The sequence below is a fragment of the Megachile rotundata genome, chromosome 15 (genome assembly GCF_050947335.1).
Source record: "Megachile rotundata isolate GNS110a chromosome 15, iyMegRotu1, whole genome shotgun sequence".
Taxonomy (NCBI): Eukaryota; Metazoa; Arthropoda; class Insecta; order Hymenoptera; family Megachilidae; genus Megachile; species Megachile rotundata.
This window is the reverse complement of record NC_134997.1, coordinates 10,562,393-10,588,889: the sequence shown is the minus strand read 5'-3', so window position 1 is coordinate 10,588,889 and position 26,497 is coordinate 10,562,393. Positions and strand designations below refer to the sequence as shown.

General features: G+C 39.4%; 1 protein-coding gene and 1 long non-coding RNA gene across 3 annotated transcripts in view; one reads left to right on the top strand and one right to left on the bottom strand.

Moving 5' to 3' along the window:
• The window catches only part of sli (slit guidance ligand), a 604,758-nt gene extending 593,905 nt beyond the window's left edge, over positions 1-10,853 (bottom strand). The window contains exon 1 of one of the 2 annotated variants that reach the window (XM_012282307.2): positions 10,600-10,853. The gene's annotated coding sequence lies outside the window, so the exon portion shown is untranslated. Of the gene's footprint in view, positions 1-10,009; positions 10,533-10,599 lie in introns of those variants that run through there. The other variant, XM_076539933.1, reaches the window with a different exon arrangement.
• Positions 10,854-11,027: 174 nt separating this feature from the next.
• LOC105662115 (uncharacterized) lies at positions 11,028-12,193 on the top strand. Its single transcript, XR_001095491.2, has 5 exons — positions 11,028-11,364; positions 11,457-11,550; positions 11,622-11,752; positions 11,820-11,961; positions 12,084-12,193. It is a non-coding gene; the product is annotated as an uncharacterized LOC105662115 (long non-coding RNA).
• Positions 12,194-26,497: the final 14,304 nt, after the last annotated feature.

Here is a 26,497-nt window from a genome sequence, read left to right as displayed (position 1 = left end):
TATATGTAATTTCGTAACGTGCAGTTGCGAAGAGGAATATTCGTCGAAATTCGAGAAAAATACACGCTCTGCAGGATATTTATTGTTCGATCGAAGATTGTAATTACGTGTATGGGTTTTTGGGAATCGATAGTGAAACGGCTGGTTCGTTATTGAAATTTTTTTGTAATTTCACGCGGTGTAATTCCACGCATTTTTAATTCTACGCTTGATAAATTCATGTTTTTTCAAATCTACGCATGTTCCTAATTCTGTGTATTGATATTCTACAGATCACTAATTCCACGCGCTGTAATTTCACGCATCTATAACTCCACGCGTAGTAATTTCACGTTCTTCAATTTCATGCGGGTTTAATTTCACGTTCCTCCAATTCTACGCGCTGTAATTCCATGTATTAATAATTCTACGCGTAGTAATTCTACATGTCACTAATTCGACGCGTTGAAACTCCACTCATCCCTGATTCCACGCGCTGTAATTCCACGCGTGGTAGTTTCACGTTCCCCCAATTCCACGCGTGGTAATTTCACGTTCCTCCAATTCTACGCGCTGTAATTCCATGTATCCCTAATTCTACGCGTAGTAATTCCACGTGCCTCTAATTCCACCCGCTGTAATTCCACGCGTGGTAATTTCACGTTCTCCCAATTCCATACGTGGTAATTTCACGTTCCCCAAATTTTACGCTCCGTAATTCTATGTATCCCTAATTCTACACGTAGTAATTCTACGTGTCCCTAATTCGACGCGTTGAAACTCTACATACCCCTACTTCCACGCGCTTTAATTCCACGCGTGATTATTTCACGTTCCCCCAATTCCACGCGTCGTAATTTCACGTTCCCCAAATTCTACGCTCTGTAATTCCATGTATCCCAATTCTACACGTAGTAATTCTACATGTCCCTAATTCGACGCGGTCAAACTCTACATACCCCTAATTCCACGCGTGATTATTTCACGTTCTCCCAATTCCACGCGTGGTAATTTCACGTTCTCCCAATTCCACGCGTGGTAATTTCACGTTCCCAAAATTCTACGCTCCGTAACACCATGTATCCCTAATTCTACGCTTAGTAATTCTACGTGTCCCAAATTCAACACCTTGAAACTCCATACACCCCTAATTCCACACACTACAATTCCACACGCGATAATTTCACGTTCCCCCAATTCTCACAACTCCACAATTTCAGTAACCTCTATAGATGCTCCCCATAACTTCGTAACCCACATTTCCTATTCCCTAGTCAAATAACTTCATCAAAATTAAAAAAAAAATTCACACACTCTTCACAGGATTTATCGATAAACGTCATATCGATCTCCAAGATCGTAATTACACATATGACCTCTTATAAAGTAAAATCGCCATTAAAACCGCCTGTTCATTATTAAAATTCCTCGGAATTTTATTGCAGACCATTATATAATCGTCGCCGATGAATTTCGCGTGTTATACATTTTTTAACGCGATCGTTTTACAGTCCAGTTTATCGAATATTACGGTTCAACGAAAGAAGTAAATCAAGGGCATAAAACGTGTATATTATATGTGTACGCGTTTTACTGATTTTTATGAGATACGCGGCAAATACAGCAAACAATGTGGCGTGCGGTTAGAAGACTGTGTAATAAATATACCTAGCCACTTCGACGTTTTATCACTTCAGACAGAAATAATATATACGACGATCATGCCGGAGAACGGGCTGGTACTTTGCTTCGTGGATGATGACATAGAAACTGCTGTTTTAGCGATAAAACAACGTACATAATTGGAGGGAATAAAAGCCCGTTCGCGTGATGTATTTCCACAATTTGTTATTTCAGTGTGCTTTAACGCCCGGGGTTTTTAAGGACATATGATTCGGGTAGCGAAGTAAGGAGGGCGCCATTTTGTTGACTGTTGCGTGGTTCCGCTACTAGATAGCCCGCCATATTGAATATTAGCAACATTAATTTGTATCGATATCGAATTTAAATATGTTATAATTACCAATATTTTGTATCATAAAATAATATAATAATTATCAATATTTTATATCATGAAATGATATAATAATTATCAATATTTTATATCATGAAATAAAATAACAAGTAAAGAAATTTTAGATTTGACAATTTAGGGATTTAACGAGTTAGAAATTAGGAGATGTTGGGAGTTAACCTAAAAGTACAAAGATAAACTTGCACAGTCTAATTTTATTTACAAAAAGTTATAAATCCATAACTCAAAAAATGATCAAAAAGAAGCAGCTACAGAATTATAAATTAAAAAGAATATAAAATCCATCCCGTGAAGCACATCAGGCGATCATAACCGATCATAAATTAGCCCAGCAACCATCAAAGACCTTCGTACAGCCCTTGCACCTTCGCACACTTAATTTCTGCAAGTTCGCACGTAAATAGAAGCAAAATCTGGCTGCCATCGACAGGCATGTTCGAGGGGCGAGTGCAGCAGGAGCGATCGATCGATCGTCGACCTGTCTCCCTAATAGTCGGCAAAGAGCACGCTAAAGGACGATTCGTTTCACGCCTCGGCCTCGTCGAGCGTTATTTAAACGGACCGTTGAAGGAAAAAGAAACAAAAGAAAAAAAAATGCGAGAGAGAGAGAGAGAACGTCTCTAGCCGGTGCGCCTAGCGCACATCCTCATTTAAATGAAATAAATCTTGTTACGAGTAATTTTCGTCCGGTCGACGGGCCTGAGACGGTAAAGAGGCGAGATGGAAAGGCCTTTTAAGCTGCTGGTGCGCGGGACAAATGGATTTCGTTCCAGCGGACCGAAAGGACCCTCTAGGCACGATGAATATGTCGTATGAGGCTATATGTGGGGTTGAATCGATGTCGTCAAAGTATCGGTGATTTTACTCAGTATTGAATTCATGGAGCTATGGTCACTTGGTGTCGATGGGAAATTACGGTGTGCGAGGTATCGGTGCGGAGATATTACGCGTGGAGTTATAGGACGTAGAGTTATGGGGCATGGAGTTACAGGACGTGGAATTGTAGCACGTTGAAATAAGGATATGTGGAATTATGACATGGAGAAGTAAGGGCGCGGGGAATTACGGGGCGTGGAATTAAGGACGCGTGGAGCTACGGTGCGTGGAATTAAGGACGCGTGAAGTTACGGTGCATGGAGTTACAGGGCGTGAAGGTAGGGACGCGTGGAGTCACACGCGTGAAACTAGGGACGCATGGAGTTACAGCGCGTGAAAGTAGAGATGCATGGAATTACAGCGCGTGAAGGTAATGACGCGTGGAATTACAATACGAGGAATTGGGAACGCGAGGAGTTACAGTGCGTGAAAGTAGGGACGCATGAAATTACAGCGCGTATAGAAGGGGATGCGTGGAATTACAGCGCGTGGAATTACAATGCGTGGAATTGGGAACGCGTGGAGTTACAGCGCATGAAAGTAGGGACGCGTGGAGTTACAGCGCGTGAAGGTAGGGATGCGTAGAGTTACAATGCATGGAATTACCACGCGTGGAATTGGGAACGCGTGGAGTTACAGCGCGTGAAGGGACGGACACGTGGAGTTACAGCGCGTGAAGGTAGGGATGCGTGGATTTAAAATGCGTGGAATTACCACGCGTGGAATTGGGAACGCATGGAGTTACAATGCGTGGAATGGAGAACGCGTGGAGTTACAGCGCGTGAAGAGACGGACGCGTGGAGTTACAGAGCGTGAAGGTAGGGATGCGTAGAGTTACAACGCGTGGAATTACCACGCGTGGAATTGGAAACGCGTGGAGTTACAGCGCGTGAAAGTAGGGACGCATGGAATTACAGTGCGTGAAGGTAGGGATGCGTGAAGTTACAGCGCGTGGAGTTACAATGCGTGGAATTACCACGCGTGGAATTGGAAACGCGTGGAGTTACAGCGCGTGAAAGTAGGGACGCATGGAATTACAGTGCGTAAAGGTAGGGATGCGTGGAGTTACTGCGCGTGGAGTTACAATGCGTGGAATTACCACGCGTGGAATTGGAAACGCGTGGAGTTACAGCGCGTGAAAGTAGGGACGCATGAAATTACAGTGCGTGAAGGTAGGGATGCGTGGAGTTACAGCGCGTGGAATTACCACGCGTGGAATTGGAAACGCGTGGAGTTACAGCGCGTGAAAGTAGGGACGCATGGAATTACAGTGCGTGAAGGTAGGGATGCGTGAAGTTACAGCGCGTGGAATTACAACACGTGGAATTACCACGCGTGGAATTGGAAATGCGTGGAGTTACAGCGCGTGAAAGTAGGGGCAATTATAACGCGTTACATTAACTAGCACGCCATTACAGCACACGCCTGAATTATCAGTAAGTCATAAGTTAATTAGTACAATTCATAAATGAATCTACATATACTAATGCATCACACTTGAATACAAATGTGAGTACATATGTGTCCACATCTGCATCGAACCAATCGAATCCCCCGTCTGGCCACGAAATCGGCCCATTGTCTCTTCGCGGTTGGCACGCAGGACATCAGGCTGTCCCATCGGCGTGTTTTCACAAACTCGAAACAAGATTAAACGGAGTCTGTCGGGTGCAATTAGGCGGCAAGTTGCGATTCGATTTTGCTATTGTTCGACGCGTTAAGAGGGGTACGCAAATGGACGGACTTGTTAAGGTTTGGATAATGCCCTCCTCCAAGATGAGAAAGAAGAAGAGTTTTCTAATGTGCGAGTAATGCACGGCTCGGAGGAATTAAAAGTTAGCCGGGCACCGAGGGAAAAGTAATCGAGTTGCGCGTTAAGGCTATTGAAAAGTGAAATACTTGGACGGAGAGGAAGTTACTTAAGTATCCGACTTGATGATCAATTTGAAGCTACTTGGAAATTGTTAGAAATTGATGTACATCTCTTGGCTAAGTAGCTGCGCGTAGGGAATTATAGAGAAACATTATGAACTCGTTGAACATTCAGATACTTTGGACTGGTCCTAAGGGATGGTAATTCTGCGATTCTAACTGCTGCAAATTTATTTCGTAGTTATTTGCAAGATATATCTGAACACCAGCTGACAAATATTTGAATATTTGAACACTTAGCAAAAGTATGAGGCGACCTTCGTCTGAAACTTGTGCCCGAAGGTTTCTAATTTAATATTCATCGAGTACATTTTTTCAAACATAACATTTGATAACTGTTGAAAAATCCTGTATGAATAAATATGAATAAATTATTCAAAATTCCGGAATCTCCACGAGCGAGTCCCTAGGCGAGAATCCGAGAGATCGTCAGATACGGGACTCAAAATCCAAACACGATTCCTCCACTCGTGTTCCCTAAATAAGGCACACGGAAATCGTTGACAAACGAGGGTTACGAATAGCCACAAATTCCTGCGCTGTTATGGATTTATCGCACCGCGTAATCTCGTGGTACTCGAGAAAATTATGACGAAGCATAACGAGGCCGTCGTCGTGAGTCACCGTATTTAATGAACGAGGCTGAAAAAAGAAGGAAAATGCCACCCAAAGCTGGATAGAACGGTACGTAACACTGATAGAAATCAGTCACTCCCTGCTCGGCCCCCCAATCAAACACCTGAAACACCTGGCACCGTATGAAAACACAAAATGTCCCTTAAAACGATCTTGAAGTTGTTCGACTGTTAATGGACAAAAACGGGGAATTAACTTGTCACACACGGTGCTTAATAGCGTTTTTATTGGAGATTCTTAACTTTGGTTACATTGTTGCGAAATGTTGAACTAATTGCTTTTGATCGTTTTATGCTTTATAATTTCCCGCGTTGTAATTCCACGCGCTATAGTTCCACGCATTGCAATTCCAAGCGTTGGAATTTCACGCGTTGTAAGTCTACGCTTTGGAATTTCACGCATTATAATTCTACGCGTTCCTAGTTCGATGCATTCCTAACTCCACGTTCCATAATTCCACGCGTTCCTAATTCGACGCATCCTTAACTCCACGCGCCATAATTCCACGCGTTCCTAGTTCGATGCATCCTTAACTCGACGCTCCATAATTCCACATGTTCCTAGTTCGACGCATCCTTAACTCCACGCTCCATAAATCCACGCGTTCCTATTTCGACATATCCTTAACTCCACGCACCATAATTCCACGCGTTCCTATTTCGCGTATCCTTAATTCCACGCGTTCCTAGTTCGACGCATCCTTAACTCCACGCGCCATAATTCCACATGTTCCTAGTTCGACGCATCCTTAACTCCACGCTCCATAAATCCACGCGTTCCTATTTCGACATATCCTTAACTCCACGCACCATAATTCCACGCGTTCCTATTTCGCGTATCCTTAACTCCACGCTTCATAATATCACGCGTTCCTATTTCGCGTATCCTTAACTCCACGCGTTCCTATTTCGATGCATCCTTAACTCCACGCGCCATAATCTCACGCGTCATTACTCCACACGTTACTAATTCTACGCGCTCCAAATTCCACACGTTCCAATTTCTACGCATGGTAATTCCACGCACCGTAATTCCTCGCATCCCTAATTCAACGCAACATAAACCTACATGCATAAACCTAGTATATCTCCACTCCCACGCGTTGTAATTCTACGCGCAATCCATCTCTACACATCCTCAATCCTATTTATTCAAATTCCACGCCGTAACTCCACGCGCCGTAATTCCCATAAGTCCAATATATCCCATAATCCGTGTCTCTAATTACACGCGTCACAACGAATCCTATAGCAACGAATCTACAAGACCAAAATTGAAAAGTAACTAGATCGAAAGTGGAACAATCGAAATGGACGTTGAAGAGATTCGCGTTGATCGGAGTCTTATCTGCCGGGCCGGATCTGGGACCTCGTGCAGTTTACCTAAACCGATAAACGAAGCGTTTTTCGTTATCGAGGAACGGATATTCCTGTTAGCCCTAATAGGGTTCGATAAAGCAGATAAGTAAGCGGCTTAACGGTCTGGCCGTAAAAACGCGAGCACAACGTATACCGTTTCCTACTTTTTCTCCTTATTCGCGACCCCGATTCGCGCCCAGCCTCGTCTTCGTTATGCAATAAAGCTCGCGGGAGAGATCGCCACGCCCCGCGACTAAATACACCCCCGCCGGGGTTTCATTCTTTCAAACGGGAAGAAACTTCTTACGATCGCGGGTAAACAGAGACTCTACGGGATCTATAGAAACGATTTTAGAGGAAACGACGAGGCTCGTCCTTTCGGTTCCTTTTTAACGAAAAAAGAGGGTCTGAACCCTCGCGCGTCTACGGCTCCTTCTTTCACGCTGACAAAGTGGATCGATCACGTCACTCACTGTCTTCTCCGCTCGCCAAAGGCCTATTTTTCGATTGAATTTCAACAACGTTTCAACTCCGTTACACGCGTAATCTGTCTCTCTGTTTCTTCCTATTCGATAGGGAATTTTACGACCTACGGTGCTGATATTTTATTGGTGCTTAACGGTAGATCGATAATAGGCCGGAGTAACTCGAGCAGAACCTGTGGTTTTAATATTCTGTTTGATTGAATTTCAAGCTTAACCTAATGAATTCTATCGTGTGTAATTTATCATTCAATATAGTATTTAATTCATTTATTTTTATCTAATGTGGTTTGAATTTCTGAGTTTCATTTTGGGAGCAAACGTGAATGATGTGTTTTAGATGTGACTGATAAAATTATTAATTTAGATGAAGTCAGGTTATGTTAGATTAGATATATCAGAATAAGTTACATGTAATTGAAAACACCATTTAAGGTTAATTGCTAATTTTTTTTCAATTCACACTAGTGTTAAATTTCTAACAACAGCAGTTAAAAAATAGTTTCCGATCCTAATATTGGCAGAACACATTTTTTCTTAACACAAACGCAACATCGAAGTTCCGGTGCAAAACAGTAGCGAAAGGTCAACAAATTACGCGAACTTGCGTTTCTTGTTTCGCAAACTTCCTCGATCCATTGAAGGCAAGAAACAACGTAAACAAAACTGTAACGTTGTTCTATGTGCCTTACAGATACAACTACAGCGGTGCTCGGTTTGTTTTCCAAAGTATCGTTCGAAGTTTGCGTAACTTTGGATGCTGTTCTTCCAAATGCAACGTAATTTAAAAATAGTCGAACTTTTCGCACATAACGAATATACGAAGACTAAAATATTAGGCTTTCTACTCTTCATCTACCTTTCTACTTTGCGAACTCTTACGTTTAGCGGACACTTTTTGCGAAGGCGATATACTCTTGTTATATTGCCACTTTCGAGAAGAATTTTGAAGGATTTTAATAGCAAATATTGCATTGTATAAAACTGTATGCAATGTGTGATTGATTAAGATTTCATATTTTTATAGTTTCATGGATAGAGTTCAATGGCGATATAACGAGAGTCTGAAATATGAACAAAAATTGAAATAATATTTTTGTAACTTCGTTAATAGCGTACAACGGCGATATATCGAGAGACTTTGAAATAATATTTTTATGGTTTCATTGATATCGTTAAATGGCGATATAACGAGAGTCTTTGAAATATTAACCAAAACTGAAATAATATTTCTACAATTTCACTGATATCATTAAATGGCGATATAACAAGAGTCTTAGAAATAATATTTCTGTAGTTTCGTAAATATCGTTAAATGGCGATATAACAAGAGTCTTTGAAATATTAACCAAAACTGAAATAATATTTCTACAGGTTCATTGATATCATTAAATGGCGATATAACAAGAGTCTTCCAAAAAAATATTTCTATAGTTTCACTGATATCGATCAATGGCAATATAACAAGAGTCTTTGAAATATTAACAAAAATTGCAATAATAATTCTCTAGTTTCATCAATATCACTCAATGGCGATATAACGAGAGATTTAAAGTAAATAACCGTTAAAACGGTTTAAATATACGTATCATAATTTCGGTTATGCTTGGTAATTTCGAAATCGCGGCTCGAAGCTTTTAATCGTAAAAAAGGAGCCCACGAATTATATGGCAGGGCCCCCGGTGTTGTCCGACCAAGTTTTCGGCGTGAAATATACGCGGGTGGCGTTAAGTAGCATATAAATATGATAATTTCGCGAAGAAGCAGCGACACTCGTAAATCTGACGTTATGCAAATGTTTGAGCTCGCGTGCTCCTCGAATTGTTACAGAACGTTTCTTTCTTTTCCTCGCCTCGTTTTTTTACCGTTGAAAATTCTCCGCGAAAACACGATTTTATTCGAAACTTTCTAGCCAACCTCTCGCCTTAATTATCGTCAATATTTTATACCTGAGGTAAACGTGTATCCAACGCTAGGCCGTACTTTACGAAACAGTTTCGTGAACTTTCAACGAATGAATGTCTAAGCAATTAAGTCGGCGTGAAACTGCTCGAAACGTTCTAAAACATTCGAGACACGGCGTTTGAGTTTGAAACGGCAATAAATACAATGCGAAACGTTCCAGCCCCCTCGGGGGCGAATTTGTAATATTCATGATATAACGAATGAATATGCGTGTGTATATGACGTACAACACATAATTATTCCAATGGCTTTCGTCGGATCGGCAGAAATAATTTCACTCTTTTATGTGAAATGTACAGGACCGTTTCGTAGACTTACGCAATGCCCTACATTCCGCGAAATAATTAACTGAAGATTTAATTAAAAGAAAAATAACACTGGACCTCATTTACTACGTTTCTGAACTTTATTACTGGATTCAATCACAGAGATATTAATGAGGGTGGTTTTTATTCAAAGAGATTTTAATCAAAGTAATGTCTTCTCATCACGTTAATATCTCGATTAAATTTAAGAGAAAACGCAACGAAAGTTCTAGACGGTGGACACTCGCGTCAAGCACGTCCGCGGTCATTTTGTTTTCCGTCAAATTACACACAGCGATCGACAATTATCGGAACGAGTTTAAACGACTCTGAATTTTCAATTCTCTCCAACAAAAAATGTTAAGGAAGATCATTAAACAGGTTATTACGCTTCACAGAAACACTTCACAAGAAAATATTAAACGATAGGAAAGAATTTACCTTGCAGTATAATCACGGATATTTCGCCCGGTTATAACACGAAGCTTCGGAACATCGATGGAAGAATCGAGCAAAATTTGCCTTCGCGTCAAACATCGAAAGCTCCGGATTTATCTAGAGGCGCTTTGAAGCATTCCAGACGTTTCACCCTCTCCCGATTCCTCTTTGGTGCTTTTAAATCGCCAGACGCCTTCTAAGACGCCGTCCGTCAAATTCCGACCGATAAACGAACACCAGACACTGCACTTCAAACGCGCGCCAAATTTCGCGTCTGCCCCGATACTTATCGCGACCACTTCCGTTTACCCTTCGTTCACTCACGCGAACACTTCGAATCGCGATAACGCACGATCGGTGTCGGCGAATTTTCGGAAAGGCTCGTGACCGTTCGGCCGGTCACGTGCTCGACGCCGTGCACTGACCGGTCGTTTAATACGAAGCAGCTGCGAGAACCGTTAAAGGTCTTCGGCGTTATTTCCTGTACGGAAAAAAAAACTGACCGATACACGAGAAACCCTCGAAGTACCGTAAACGAGATCTCGGAGACACCGTCGCGGTTTTATGGGGTGAATTTAAGAAAGCAGACTCACCGTGGACACGATGCTCCCGCCACTCGAACTCCCCCGAAGAAACGTCACCGATTCGAAGAAAATTCACTGTTTCACTTGACTCGACGATCACTGTCGATTTCTTTCGTTCACCAGTCACGAGTTCGATGATTTATGGCAAACGACTTTATTCGATCATTTATTTAACGAAGTATACTCGCACGAATTCGTGTCTCGTCGACCGCGCTGCGTCCGTGCGTACAACCGTTCGACTCGGAGTCTCGCGCTCAACTGGTCTCCGCTCGTTGGCGCGGATTTCTGGTCGGCCAATCGGCGGCGAGACTGCGCGGCGCGTCGCGACTTTGCCTCGTGTGTATCGTACCTTAGGTTTAACCCCCGTCGCTACACGCTCCCCCTCCTCGCCCACCCCGCCACTCGCGGAATTACGTGTCTCTATTCTCTCTCCGTTTCTCTCCGTACACGTCTCCCTCTTTCCCTCGAGCATTTTCTCACTCTCGCTGTCACTCTTTTATCGGGGAAACTCTCTCTGTAACGGGGTAGCGATGAACGTTCAATTTTACCGACCAACTTTTTGACTTCGACAAACTTATCGCGCAAATATCGGATATCATGCTTTATTCGGGGTATCTGCAACTCTTGTTAACAGAAATTTATTGAAGATGTTTTGTCAAGTTTGGATGTATGTTCAAATATGTTAAGTGAAAAAAATTATAATTCTTAATGAAATGGTAAGTTTAATGACAGTTTGTGTTTTAGGTTAAAAGAAGAGGTGACTCAATTTTTTAGGTAATTGTATTTATTTTAATATAACAATTGTTACAATATATTACTATATGTACTATTCTACAATTCGACTTATACATAACTATACATTTCAGTGTCTTTACCTCTGAATGCAGTGTCTGACATTTTACCATTCTTCACTTCCTTTGACATTGTAGGAATAGTGATGACGTCACTCTGCAGAAAATTGTAGGTTAAGTAATATTTGACATACATCTTGTCTTTCTATTTTATAACTCAATGATTTTAAATCGTTTCAGGTTGTCATTAATAATAGCTGTGAATTTTAATGAGAATTATTGAATTTTAATGATACGAGGATCACCTGACAAGCGAATTGAAATATCGAGTTTCGGACGATCCTTTCTCGTGATTTGTTGGTTTAATAGTTGTACGTAATTCGATATTGCTGTGTTAATATTACCGAATTATTTTCATAAATTTCAACACTTCAACAGGTATAACCACTTTTCCGCCTACGAAACTATAATGATTAATAGCGTATTAGAGCAGCGGAAGTTAGTACCCCATAGCGCCACCAGAAGGCAGGTTAGGGTTGGTCGTACATTTGACGGAACATGAAAGCTTTTCAAATTCATGGTAAAACTTTTATGACACTTTATAAATTAATAAACGGTATAATAAATTAATGTAATTATGGACAGCGTTTTATATCAAAAACAAAAAGAAAAAATATTAACAATTGTTAATTTTCTTTGCAGGTGTAGTGATTATTTATGTGATTATTACTGATAGCTTTATTTAGTGAATTTTTATAAAAAATTAAAAACTTGCTACTGTACTAGTACACATATATATTTTATTATTTATATTTGATGTATATTTCATGATTTACTTTTGACACACTTTATTTCATAATTTTAAAGAAAATGATACACTTTGTATTCATTCAAAGTTAAAAGGGGTTGTAAAAATGTTCAGTCGAAATTTACGAACTTTGCAACTAGAATTTATAAATTTAACAAGTACAAAGATAATTTATGATCTCCTATAATACTATTTAACTGTAAGAACATTGTTTTTTTGTAGATTTATAGTTTTGTAAGTAGAGGGTGACTCATTTTAATCTTTAAATGGATATATATGGGGAAGTACATCGAGTTGAAAGTTGAATATACGAGGGTTGGAGGAAGTCGAGGGAAGCACTAGAATGTCAAGAAGGAAGGTCTGTGGGAAACGAAACGTAACTCAACTCTATTATCAGTTCTACTTGTTAGAATATTTCCTTTGACATTTTCTTCTTCGATGTTCTCCTTTGATTTACTTTCTTTTGCTGACAATTATATTTACTGTTCTACTTCTATTTTATTTTGTTTGGTCTATTTGAGATTTTGGGTTTTTTTGGGGGTTTAAGAATTTTTATATTTGGAGTTTTAAGGATTTTTACATTTGGAATTTTGGAAATTTAGAAATTTAGGAATGGGAAAATTAGGGAATTTGAAGGTTTAGGGGGGATGAAATTTGAGGGTTTAAAAATTTGGAAATTAGGGAATTTTGGTATTTGGAATGTAGGGGGTGTGGAAAGGGGATTTGAAAATTGGGAAATTTAGGGATTGGGAAATTAGGGAATTTGAAGGTTTAGGATATGGGGGATGTAGAAATTTGGGGTTTGAGAATTTGGGAATTTTTAGGTTTGCAAATTAGGGAATTTGGATATTTAGAATGTATGGGAGGTGTAAATTTGGGGGTTTGAGAATTTGGAAATTTAGAGATTGGCACATAAGAATATTTGGATATTTAGTACATAAGGGATGTGGAAATTTGGGTTTTGAGAATTTGGAAAATTTAGAGATTGGCACATAAAGAAATTTTGATATTTAGAACATAGGGGGTGTGAAAATTTGAGGGTTTGACAATAAACAAATTAAAAAATTTGAAAATTAGGGAATTTGTACATATAGGACATATGTGATGTAAAGATGTAAGGAATTGAAGATTTGGAAATTAAGAAATTCGTACACAAATTTATATAGAATATAGGAGATATGAAAATTAACTCATGACTACAAGTAACAACAAAATCACAAGTACAAACTTCACAATTACTCAAGATTAAATAAAAACAATAATAATTGACAAACGTAACACATGTCCACATGGTTACTGCATATCCTCAGTCAATAAAATCCGCTACTTAAGCACGCGTTTATTCGGTAACGAAAAATATCCAGTCCGCAGCCTCATCGCGTTAAATCTCCGCCATTCTCTTTCTGGGTACTCGAAACGCGTTACATAACTTTTACGCAACTTCCTGCAGACATAACAGGATACGGTTGAAAAACACGAGCACAGAAAGAAAGTTCCCTTCGTATCGACTCGCGTTCGTTTATTACGACCTATAGCCGCATATACTTACCGTCTTCTTTCTCCTCGCGTCTATCAACCCTCGTTTCTCCCCTCTTTCTCTATCTTTCCCTAGCAATTCCACAGGGGGTTCCGCATAATGCTTTTTTCAGCCAGCCCTCGGTACACCGGGACACGGGACTATCCGTAGCAGCCTGGTCGCCCCGAGTGACGCGAAATTTTTCCTTTTTTTTCCCTCGAAACGACTTTCCATTCGAGTACACGAATCCTCGGCACCCCCGAGGCGAGCTCCCGTGAATTATCCGAGTGCCTTCGGTAATTCCTTTGGGAATCGTTTTGCATAATGTTAAGAAAATACTAGTAAAAGGCCGCGCGATATTGCCGCAACACTCGACCGATCATATGGCAAAAATTCCACGTTTCTAATTCCTGCTTGCTTGTCTTTTTGCCGCGGACGTGCAGGAATTATTGGGAATTATGTTGGACAGCTAATGAAAGAGCAGTTTGTTCGTAAATCTTTGGCTCGGTGCGATGCTGCGCATACCTCGAGTGGATTTACTATTTTCTGATCGATAATATTTGCTCGGATGGAGATAGCTAATAAGGGATTTATTTATATTTATTTGTTATTGGCTTTTAATGGTTTACATGTGGAAACGTTTTAAGAGTCAGGTGCCTCTTGAGGAGGGGTTGAATTTTTTTTTTAGTTAGTGATTTATTTCTTAGCTTTAAGTATGTTATGTTATAAGGTACATTGTAATTAGTTCATTAAGAATTATAAGAATTATGAGAATTATAAGAATTATAAGTATTATAAGAATTATAAGAATTATAAGAATTGTAAGAATTATATGAATTATATGAATTATATGAATTATATGAATTATATGAATTATATGAATTATATGAATTATATGAATTATATGAATTATATGAATTATATGAATTATAAGTATTATAAGAAATATAAAAATTATAAGAATTATAAGAGTTATAAGAATTATAAAAATTATAAAAATTATAAGAATTATAAGAATTATAAAAATTATTGTAATTTTTGACTGATTGTTTAATATTTTAACTGTGTTATGTCAATACACCTGTATTAAGTCAATTAACAATTTTGGGATTCAATATATAATTTGATTTATTTAACTAAAATGGCTGTCTGAGGTTTTTAACTAAAAATTAAAATTTTACTTTTAATTTAAACTTGACAAATTATAATTGTAAATGTAGACTCTGTATCAATTAAAACTTAATAAATACATAGTCAATGACAATTAAAATTTCATTTTTAATTTAAACTTTTCAAATTTTTATTTTAACGAGGGCACTGTATTGTCCATTAAAAATGAATAAATACATAATAAATGACAATTAAAATTTCACTTTTAATTTAACCTTGTCAAATTTTAATTTTAACTGGAACACTGAACTGTCCATTAAAAACGAATAAATCTTCAATGACAGTTAAAATTTCATTTTTAATTCAAACTCATCAAATTTTTATTTTAATCAAAGACAGAATTATCAAATAAAAATTAATAAATCTTCAATGAAAATTAACTTTCAATCCTCAAGTTTAAATTGAAGATTAAATATTTGTGTCTGGATTATATTTTAATCGTTCGATTTAATAAAGTACGTCAGAACCCACATGAGTGTGTGAAGAATGAATCATCCGTGAACGAGAGCAAAAGATATCAGTGTAAACTGAGTCACTAGATTAGGGCCGAGATTAAGGCTAGATTTTTGATAACATCAATGTAATTGGAAACGTTGGAAAACATTAGTGAAAGGAAAACGACTTCCAATAGATTGGTTCTCATAAGCTTTTCTCCATACCAATTTGTAGCTATAATTAAATTGCTTTATGAAACCCAAACAGAAATAAATCATAGATAATGTAACGTTACAGATTGAAATTTAAATTAAGGTTGAGAAGTAATTATTTATATTTGTAAATTGTTAATTTAATTGAGGGGGTATTTGCAGATCGTGGTATTCGAGACGATGGTATTCGAGGCAATAGAATTCGAGATAGTAACATTCGAGGTCATAGAATTCGGGATAGTAGTATTTGGGACGATGGTATTCGGTAATGATGGTAATCGGAACGATAGTATTCGGATATAGTGGTATTCGAGACGGTAGTATTCGGTAATCGTGGTATTCGGAACGATAGTATTCAATAATGATGGTATTCGAGACAATAGTATTCGGGGCAATAGAATTCGAGGTAATAGAATTCGGGATAGTAGTATTTGGAACGATAGCATTCGGTAATGATGGTAATCGGGACAATAGTACTCGGAAACAGTGGTATTCGGGACGGTAGTATTCGGTAATCGTGGTATTCGGAACGATAGTATTCGGGGTAATAGAATTCGGGATAGTAGTATTTGGGACGATGGTATTCGGTAAAGATGGTAATCGGGACAATAGTACTCGTAAATAGTGGTATTCGAAACGGTAGTATTCGGTAATCATAGTATTCGATAATGATGGTATTCCAGACAATGGTATTCGGAGCAATAGAATTCGGAATAGTAGTAACTAGGTCCGTAGTATTCGATAACGTTGGTAACCGGGACAATAGTATTTCGAAATAATGGTAATCTACACAATAGTACTCGAATGCAATAGTAGTCGAAACCATAGTACTCACGAACCTTGATATTCCACCTGATATTACTCAGAAAAGAATATTAAAAAGAATAGTACTTCGAACCGACTTAAATATCAAGACCACCACTACACAAACCTCTACATAACCTATAAATGACTACAAAAACCTACAATACCTAAATTACCAATATAGTCAATATAAATACTTGCAACTCCTCCATAAAATTCCAACATTCCACAAAGTCCCTCATCAAAATAAGACATTACCCGTTAACCACATCCGAAAGCCATTTGCCTGCAAGTGAAAGCGGTAATGACAGGGATGTTAGCAATTAATAGGAATAAAGAAGCTCCTTTTCGGTCCATTGCAACGAGTTAATTGCCGAGATTCGCGGTGAAATCAGCCCGGCCTCGAATGGGGTGAAGTCGTGTAAATAGAGTAAGCGTCGCGCAGGAGGTTGCAAGGGGTGGTCGCCCTTGAAATTTCCCCAGCGCGGTTTGTCGATAGTGACATTAAGCCCTCGTTAAATACTGCATCGTCTCTCGCCTTCCTCGTAAAAGTGTATTTCAAATTCGCCCCGCGGGCAAAGGATTAAGGGTAGTTTGCAGACGGCTGTTCGCCGGACAACAACGGCATTCAGTTTTGCATGGGAACGAGCCCGGAAGTGGCTTCTTCTCGCATTTAACAGAGGGCCGTATAGAGGAAAGTCTTGCAATTTCCGATGGAACTTTCTGCGGTCGGTTGCTGTTTGACTTTTCCTTCAAAGGGTTTAAACAGGCCGCACTTCTCTCGTTAACATTAAGCGGCCGGCTTTGATCACCGCTCGCGCACGTATGCAATTAAAACCACGTTATAGACTCGCGTCAGCGTTAACTACGTTTCGTCGACGGATCTCTATTTGGGAAATTATCAAATGAGTGCTGCCTGCTGGAACCTCGATTACCCGTGTCACAAACGAGATACCCTTTATATCCAACATTCACGAATTACTCTTTTATTCTCTTACACCCCTTTTTTCTAATTATTAATCGTACCTCTGCCTTTTGCCAAAATTCATTTTTAATTGCATTCAATTTGCTTAAATGATCGACTTCATTATATTTTATTATACTGGGTCACTTTCAGTCAATATTTTATTTTCGTTGCTATACAAATTTAAGAAGATATGATGCTTTTTGGTAAGATTTACCCTCTTAACACTTAGTGGCATGGAATCAAATTTGTTATATTTTTTTAATTGTACTGTGTGTCTCACTTGAATTGGACATTTCAATAATTTTCATTGTTATTACAATTTTTAAAACGTAGCTGGTTTGCTCTTTAGTAAGATTTAAGACTGTCACCCTCTTTACACAACATTTAGTGACATCGAATCAAATTCGTTATATTTTCTTAATTATACTGTGTGTCTCATTTAAATTAAACATTTTAAAAATTTTCACTACTACTATAATTTAAAAAAAAATAGTTTGTATAATTTCTTTTAATAAGATTTGAAATTTCACCCTCTTATCACAGCACTTAGTGACGTCACATAAACTTAATTAGATTTTCTTGATCACACAGAGTTCGCTGTAAGTGTACACAAGATTTCAACTCACTTAAATTATCTTGATAATTACTAAAAGTTTAAAAAAGATAACTGAGTCCTTGAAAGAGAAAGTCACCCCGTAACACCTAATCGAATGTGTCTCCCTAAAAATACACAGAATATTTATTTTATTTTTATTAAAATACTGCATAATTTTGTTTAAATACTGCAAGATAAAAGCTTAAACCTTGAATGTTCCAAACTAATTTCTAAAATCCACATAACAATTTCGCAGGAAGAGTTAGTTTTACATCCCGAATACAGATCAAAGAACAGAACTCCGTAAACTCGCGTTTCATACAGGCGTTAGTTGCGAGCATAATGATATTCGTAAAAGTAAAGAGTAGTTGGAGGAACTCAGGCTGCCTTCGAAACTTCACCCTACAATTTCCCCGGAAGTTACTATGATACATGCCGCTCAACCCCCTCGAAACAAAGAACGCGCGTGTTTGCCGTTCGTTGTATGGAAATCGACATGGAATTGCACCGTCGGATCTTGGGGAAGCGACTTTTAGTTTTAACAGCTCGTAAAACAACCGCGGCATCCACCACCGCCTGGAGCGTCTGAAACGCACTCGAACTCGGCTTGTTTCCGGCAAGTGGAATTTAAGTGAGTTCTTAACGAGCTTCCAGTTACAGTTATCTGCCGCTCGAGACTGGCTAATACCTGCGTCAACCACTTTACCGCGATAAAACGTGGTCCGCGTTTATCGGAAACCTTGCGATTAGATTTCGACCCTTTTGGGTGAACACTCTTTAGCTAGTACTGGGCTAGGTTATGTTGATCACATTTTTGGAAACCATTTTTAAGTGAAACTGTTCATAAGTCTCATTGAAAGTAAATAAATTTTAGTTTCTCAATTTTAGCTTCCTGGAGGGGTTGGAATCTGAACTTGGCTCTGAAAGTTCCTCTTTGGAAATATTAAAAAATCCTACACCGTACTAGGATTTTAGTTAGGTTAGGTTAGATTAACTTCCTGGAGGGGTTAGATCTGAACTTGGCTCTGAAAGTTCCTCTTTGAAAATATTAAAAAATCCTACACCGTACTAGGATTTTAGTTAGGTTAGGTTAGATTAATTTCCTGGAGGGGTTAGATCTGAACTTGGCTCTGAAAGTTCCTCTTTGGAAATATTAAAAAATTATACACTATACCAGGATTTTAGTTAGGTTAGGTTAGATTAAGGCTCCGAATATTGCTCTGAAGCTATATTGAAAAATATTGCGAAGACGTAGGATTTTGGTTTGTGTACCAGCAAAGCTTGAGAGCCTCCAGTTAGGAAAATAGCAGGGATCTAATTGTAAGGCCGTTTCACGGGACACTTGGTATTGTTGGCCGTAGGCGCAAGGGGTACCGTTTCGCAATAAGCTGCCACGGATACGGGCCATGTCGTAAAATTTAGTCATGGAACGAGACATCGAACTCCTCTTCTTTCGCGGTGCATACCGGTTTTAACGATACGTACTATTAATTTTAAGAGGAACGTCAACTATGCTTTAACGACGCTCGCGGCGCATTCCCCGCGAGCGAGGCCACTTTTCTGGGACTCGAATTTAACGATTCCACTCTATCAAGCGAACGAGCTACAAACGAAACTTTATTTCGGTGCGGCGAATGTTCAATGTCCTTATACGGCCCTGATTAATTAACCATATGCTTAATAATTATATCTTCACGGTGGCCACATATGGAACTTTGGTACGCGTGTCGGCCATTTTGAGGTAGCGGAGAAGCAAAATGGCCGAGGATTCTTAGATTCCGAATCTTTCTAACTTCTGTAAAAGTTACTCTATCGTTTCGAAACTTTAACAGTAGCTTTATTGACGTAAATAATTTTATCTAATCCACCTGTTGGTTAAATCTGCAACCAGTAAAATGAAGATACGTTAATTGAAGTGGCAGTACAATCTTTCATAACAAATATATTTTTACAAAGTACTCTCAGAAGTTGAAGCACCAGATTATCGATAATTCTCCACTTTTTCTCGATCGAAGATCATAAATATTTGATCAAAGCCATATCTTCCACAAAACGTAGCAAGTTTTCCACAAAGGGAATCGCTAAAAGCAACAAAGGAATCCACGAGAGTCCGAACTCGCAACCCTCTGCATTCGGCTGCGAACAATGGATGGTTTTTTTCTGTGCGTCCTCAGAAAGAGCAAGTTATATCGTTCCCTCTTTTCGGGGGCTCAAAGGACCCCCAAGCTGTTTTTCAGCATTTAATATTAATCGTTCGGCCGGGCATGCGGCGACGGTGAATGATTATGATATTTCGAGTCGCGCAACCCTCCACGTTTGATCTTCAGAAAGCGTGATAATTGGCACACAGAGAGGCACGTTAATGCGCATAAAATGGGAACAGGCTACGATGAGTTGCATTACCTTCGCCGCCGCAAGTAAATAGCAAGAAAGTCCTTTGATCGTGTATACGTACACGAAATGACACGGCGGAGAAGTGTCGCTACCAGAAACGCAAAATTGAATCGTCCTTAAGTCCTCAAAAGAAGTTTTAGGCCTTTTTATGCCGGGATATAATTCGCGGTGAAAGACTAAGTGGCTCTGATACGATTGCACAGTGTGTCGGAAAAATAACTTTATAAATTATAAATAAATTCATGTAGAATTTCGGGATCTTAGGACCTTAGAGATCTTAGAAAACCTTGGACAGTATGACCTAACAGTATAAGAGTCTAAGATTTCAGTAAGATCCAGACAAATATAAGGATTATATTACATGCTAACCTAACCTAATTTGGAAATATGAAATCATCAGCTATACACGTTATAGTAATAGAGAATGTATAGCAGTGAATGAGACATGGTAACAGGAGACATAATGCAGCCGTGTCGACGCGTTTAACGGAGTAAACTTTTAATCTAGCGCTCTTAAACAGTAGTTCCATCGTCGGAATGAAAGGATCCCCAGGCGACAAAGAGTTCAAGCTCGCCATCCAGCGACGATTATATTCATTCGGAGGTGCACGCGAATCGAGAACCGGATTTTAATCCGGGCTGACAGTGACGAGACGCTGACACGAAGATCCGCACGAACAATTCGTGGCCCGCACCCTTCGGGACCATTCAGAACACTTTGAAATTAGCATAAGCGCGACTATGAACCGACACGAGTACCGTAAATGAACGAACACGATATTATACGAGGAAGCTTTTTCCCGCTACGGTCCCGTAATAATGCTTTCGGTGAATCGATATTTTATTTTCTGTCATCTCCTCGTTTTTTCCCTCGCTTCCGTGAGCCGGGAGTGAAATCGACGGTAAAATTATTTAGAAGACGTTTTATTTTAAATAGAAAACGAAGTGAAAAAGATTGCTTAGGATGACCGCAATTTGCTGCACTCCCGGGGGATCGATAGGTAACCGAGAAACGATTATAGCGTAATCGCTCTGCTGTGCTGGGGACACCTTCATTTTTTCTTTTAAGTTCGCCATCTTGTTCCACTTTTTCTATTGCCTCTTATACGTTGCTCTGCAAATACATCCTATCTTTAGGTATCTGCATATGATCAGATACTTACATGTGATCAGATACTCACATGTGAACAGATACTCACATGTGATCAGATACTCACATGTGATCTTCAAACTTACATGTGATCTTTAGGTACTTATACATGATCTTTAGGTACTTGTTCATGATCCTCATTATCTATCACATCCTCGATTTTTCTGAACAAGTGAAGACCTTCCATTTGCTGTATTTGCTCACGTCATTCATGTCGCCATTTTGTTACGAAGATGTATCGTCAAATTTTATTCCTAACCACCACAAGAAGGTAGGACCTAAAAGACCCTAATGCTCCACAGTCAAGAACAGCTGAAAGTCAAGACCAAATAATTAGAAGTCCGTAAAAGGCAGTACATCAAAGACCCTGCAGCCCCTGCCATGTTATCCTAAAGAGATGAACAATTCCTCCAACAGAAAGGTCGGGAAGTGTCGCATAAAACGCTCCATCCGCGAGCAATTACCATCGATACATGATCGTCGATCCCAGATGGTTAGAGAACGAGGCTTAAGCTCAGACTCGAGTGCCAGGGCACGCACACCCCTGCGAGATCGTAATTTCGACTTAGCGTCGATTTATCGTGGCGGTGGACCATGGACGCGAGTCTTTTATTTTTTTTCCGGTTGGTAATAGCGTGGAAGGTGCGGCGGTCACGTTCGTTTATATCAATGGCCGTACGGTTCTTCAGCGGCGACTCGTTCTGCCCTTTTCAGCCGCTTCTCATCCTTTTCTTCGTCTTCCTCGAATCGTCAAAGGTCCACGGACAGGTCCGTGACGAGTATCGGCGACGCTGGATTGACGCGAGCCACGCTTTTTGTGCGTCCTCCAACCGGTCTGGCCGGCTCTCCCTGAAGGGCAATCCGCCTCTTAGCTCGGTTTCCTCTTTGCAAAATAAGGTCGCACAGGAAGTGAATCTCCGTGGCTCGATGAAGGTCAGAATACCTCGGGATTAGTTTGGATGGGGAGGATGAATGGGTGAGGAAGTGGGCAGGAGTTTAAGACTTGCGTTCATGGTGCATGACGTTACTTTAAATTATTTGGATGCTTTTGTCAAAATGTTAACTTTTACTGTATGAGTTAATTATAAATGCAATTGATTACATCCCATATTTGTCCGGTGTACTTTATTTTTAATGTAAGAGTACCTACACGTTGGACCCTCAATATTAATGACCTACAGCTGGGGTTAAGAATGTGGATGAATGAAATTACATAGTAGAATGTAATGGTAAGTAAATGTTAGTGAAAGGCGTAGAAACTGAAGATTTTGTTGAAGAGAGGATATATGGAGAATTAGAAAGCGAGCACTAACGAGAAGACAGTACGTCTCGTGAGACATCCAGCGGCTCCCACCTGAACTACTGCTCATAAGACGTCACCTACCTTTACTATGTACCTATCTCAAATTATCAATCCCCAAAAGCCCATGAATAAACAGCCAATACCAGTCTACATTACATTACAATACAAATTGTAATCCCACAATCCCAACCCCAAACCTAACCCAATAACACAATTCGAAACCGTGAAAACTGAACCGAGTATCTAAATTTCACGTGTGAAAATTTAAAGCGAAAATTCCTTATCCATCAAAACACCTTCCAGGCTACTTCATAAGCGTTAATGGTCAGCAAACGCTTCATAAGCGATTTCGGCATTTTTATGTCGCGTAAGCCGGCGGCGCAGTTAAACAACGGTAAATTAGCCAAACACCGTTCATTTTTCTCGCAGCGTGCCGCGTTGAATCCCATCGCGAACATTATGCATACGTTGCGTGTGTAATTACACGGATCAAAATTGCATGACGTGATACGGTAAAATGAGAGTAGAAAAAAAGAGAAGCGTCGTAAAAGGGTGGGGATGGAACCGGGGGTAAATAGCCAGTGTCCCGTCGCTTTTAAACTCGTTTTAGATTGCACGTTTCGAAACGATTGTTATCGCTCAACAGTCATCGTTGGTTAGTTTACATAGCAGCCGGGTATCGATCGACATTCCCGGTAATTACGTATTGTCTGCAGAACGCTGGTGTGCCGGTATTATGCGACGATACACGCGTCACAAAGTCTCCCTTTCGCGTGTGAACGATGTGAAACGTGTCACAAACATGTGCCCCGACTGCCAATAAAATCCGCGGACTAGACGCCAGCCATCTTTAACGAACTTCTCTGCTCGTTAGACACTTTTCGGATTTCTCTTTTCAAGATTATAATTTGAACACGATCCTTTTTGCAATGCACAACGTTCTCCGTGGCTCAAAGGACGACTCGAAATAACGAAGATCGCGTTGCGCAAAAAATGAGCAACCATTTTCGCGAAAAGGCCATCGTGTAACGAGATGCAAACTTGCGGTACTTTCAAACGAAACTTTTAGATAACCGTGGAACTTGAGGAGCTGCTAATCCATATTTATGGACTGTCGTCGAATGTTTTTATAGAAACATTTCCAACCCTTTGTGCGCTTGGACAATAGTATTGTCCCGATTTACCGGAATGTTTTGTCAGGTGCTCGAACGGTAAATCAGGCTCTCATCTAGTCGTTACTCATCAAGTTTTTCTATGTCGAGCTCAATCGAATCAACACACGCGTCAGATCTCGATTTAGATTTCAATAAACCTCGAATCTGTCGGTTTTGATAAGATTGTTGGAATGCATTTTTGTACCTCGTTGCTGCAATTACAGGTGAGATGACGAGGCATAGAAGATAATTTATCAATTGCGTTTTTCTATCGTCGATAGAATACCTTACCTTCAGATAGCGAAACAATAACAAACTGTGTCAAGAACGTCGCAAATATTTGCGAGAAAGGACGTTCGATTGAACGATAAAGAACTTAGAGATAGTACGCAGAATTATTTCATTTAATTGTGTCCGATAAGTGTATTGGTTTGAAGATTAACTGATGGGGAATTATTGACAATGGGAATCGAAAAGAACTGATTGTTAATATGTTTAGTTTGTTAATAGGAATCGATGGACAAATATCTAGCGACCAGATATCAAGCGGTCGATAGTAGGTGGACAGATATCAAGCGGTCGAGTACTAGGTGGATAGATATCAAGCGGTCGAGTACTAGGTGGATAGATATCAAGCGGTCGAATACTAGATAGACAGATATCAAGCTATGGAGTATTAGGTGGCCAGATATCAAGCTGTCGAGTACTAGGTGGACAAATATTAAGCTGTCGAGTACTAGGTGGTCAGATATCAAGCTGTGGAGTACTAGATGACCAGATATCAAACTGTGGAGTACTAGGTGGCCAAATATCAAGCTGTCGAGTACTAGTTGGCCAGATATCAAGCTGTGAAGTACTAAGAAACCAGATGCGAACTTTATGATTAATTCTCATAAATTCTGACATTCAAAAATTCTTCACACGAACAGATTTAAAAAAATTCACCCGTTATATCCAGAACATTTTAATTGCATACCAAGTGCAAAATAAAACGAAATTCTGAAATTACCGGCACGTAGCAAAAATGTACAATGTGTCCGAACAAATGAATTCATTAATAATTAAATGTAACGAGAAAAGGGACAATTAATTATTATGCATGCTTGAAGCTAGAAATTGAAATATTTTTCGTACAAATATATTGAAATTAAACATGGAAATAACATACCTTTATCCCTGAATATCGTTTAATTATAATATGTTACAATTGAACAAAAATCGGAGAATTCGTAATACACGAACCGATCGAATATTTGCTAAATTTTTTTCTCGGTTCTTTTTGCAAATTTTTTTTTTTTGGAGAGGTTTGTTTCGCGCGAACAACGTTGTTCGATTTCGCAACTTTTTCGAGAGGGACTCCTTTCGAACAGTGTTTAAACGTTGAACGACAGAACGAGCGGCAAACTGGATCGGCGTAATGCGAAATCAATTGTAAGGCAATTAAAGCGGAGTGCCATCGTTGCTTGGCACATAAAGCTTCCAAAACTCGATCGTCAAGTGAGCACCCGGTTATTGCACTGTTTGCTGTAGCTACGACCGTCCGCATTCATTTGAATTTTAAACAGTTTTTCCGATCTTTCTGTAAAGCGATCCCGCGGATTCCATTATACGCAATTACGAGGCCGGTTTCTCCGTTTTAAATCCACGGAACACCGTGTCGATGTTTGCGAATTTCCCGCTGGAAATTTCGACGCTTGTGTACCTTCGATCAGTATGCAAAAAGTGTTGAGTTTCCATCAATGCGCAATCGTTTCAACTTTGCAATTTGCACCATTCGCGTCTCCTCGGGTTTCAAAGTTTCACGGAACCTTCTGTTTTTCCTGCAATCTTCGTGTCCCTTTTGACTTCGCATTTTCAGGTGAAATTTCAGAAACTCGCCAGAAATATTTACAATTAACCAGCACAAAGTTTCGCGCTGTATAATTTATATCTCCCCTAGTTTACATTTCACAGCAATTTTTGTAGTTTTCAAAAAAATTTACGATTATGACAAAGTTAGTAATTTGTTTCTGTGGAATTATGCAGTGTATTTGAAGTAGTTCGAGATGTCAAGAATGAAAGGAGGAAAAATGGAGTCATAAGAGATAATTGCAAAATTTGTTCGCATTGCGTGCACTTAGGAGTACAAGCGTTGCGTAGAAGACTTTCTGCACGCTACCGAATCATCAGCCAAAAGAGCCATAATGAGATAACATGTTACGAAGTATAGTCAATTTAGTGATACAAATTACACGTGTTTGCCACGCGATGCAGCAAATATTTAGTTTAGGAGAAAACTACCCTCAAATTTTATCGTTAAATTATATACCTGCAGTTATGAATTGAGCCTTGATTTATAAAAACTATATTTCTTAAGATGGGTGCTTTATACTCTTTCAAATAAAATACTACTTGAGTTTAAAAATGTGAAAAGAGTTATTTTTATGTATTTTTCTGTTTTTGTCATTGGGGGTTGAAAATGACATGGCTGGGGTCATCTAGTAGCCATTGATGAAACTAGCAAAATTTGAGTCTTAACTGAACACATAATCGCCATATTTTGACTCCTAAAACACCCTAAAGTCAATATTAATAAGTCTATAACAAATACATAGCATATTAATCAATA